Genomic DNA, 1,273 nt, shown 5'->3' on the forward strand with positions numbered 1-1,273 from the left:
AGGTAGCTTTACCATGTGGAACCACGCACAACTCCTGAATCAATGACTCAATCCAAACAATCTCAGCAGCTGCAGAAGTAACACTTCTATACTCGGCTTCAGCTGTGGAACGAGAAACTACTTGCTGCTTGCGTGAGCTCCATGAAACGAGATTTCCACCAAAGAAAATACAGTAGCCAGTCATGGAACGCCTATCATCAAGATCGGACCCCCAGTCTGCATCAGCAAAACCATTGAAGATGCAGCCCAATATAGAAGCATTGTAAGAGCTCTTCAGTACATAGTTGTCACTCGGCCAGATATTGCCTTTGCAGTGAACAAAGTTTGCCAGTTCATGCAGTCACCTCGCAATAGCCATTTTCAGGCTGTTAAGAGGATTTTACGTTATCTTCAAGGAACGACTGATTATGGTCTTCGTTTTACAGCACCCCTCCAAAGTGCAATGGAGGTCACTAACCCAGGCCATGGAACTTGATGATCGCCCATTGACCCCGTCCAGGTAAGTATTCGTCTGACCACGAGATGTGTGACCCTGTGACGACTCAACGGCAGAATCCAGAGATCCACGAGTATTGACTTCAGTAGCACTGCCTTCTCTAGAAGGAACAACAAGGTTAGCAGAAATACCCTCGCTCAAGAACACCTTCTGTCGAGCTTCACAGTCTAGCAACATCTCAGTGAGCACATCAAGAGACAATGCTTCTCGTGATGCAATTGCAATGATGGATTCGAACTCCATTGATAACCAGCCAACAACACACTGACATGTTCTTGTTCAGTAACTACACTCCCGGCAGCATTCAACAAGTCACAAATAGACTTGACTTTGGCAAGATATTCTCTTATAGTCAATCCAGACTTGCGTTGAGAATGAAGATTATGCCGTAGAGAAGAGATCTTTGCACTAGAACGAGCACCAAAGAGTTGTGCTATAGTGTTCCATATCGACAAGGCTGTTGTGAGACCAGTCAAATGGGGAAGAACCTCAATGCTTACGGTGGTTAAAATCCAAGAAGCAAGAAGCTTATCTTGTTGACGATAAGCTGCAAAGCTTGGATTTTCTTTAAGTTGACCAGCTGTATTTGTGAAAAACTCATCAGGTACAGCAGAACCAGCATAAATAAATTTCAACAACCCATAACCATCAATTATCAAAGCTATCTGATGCTTTCAAAGAAGATAGGTGGACTCAATGAGTTTAACCGTATCATGCTTTGGTATGTGCTGAACACCAAGCATTCCTCGCGAAGCTCCCGGACTCAGGGAAGACGTA

The 1,273-nt window shown here is 44.3% G+C and overlaps 1 pseudogene; it reads right to left on the minus strand.

Moving 5' to 3' along the window:
* Positions 1 to 374: 374 nt before the first annotated feature.
* Positions 375 to 507, minus strand: LOC120137016 (annotated as a pseudogene).
* Between the last annotated feature and the right edge of the window lie 766 nt (positions 508 to 1,273).

Source organism: Hibiscus syriacus, unplaced genomic scaffold (assembly GCF_006381635.1).
Source record: "Hibiscus syriacus cultivar Baekdansim isolate YM2019G1 unplaced genomic scaffold, ASM638163v2 tig00110646_pilon, whole genome shotgun sequence".
In the NCBI taxonomy this organism is placed as follows: Eukaryota; Viridiplantae; Streptophyta; class Magnoliopsida; order Malvales; family Malvaceae; genus Hibiscus; species Hibiscus syriacus.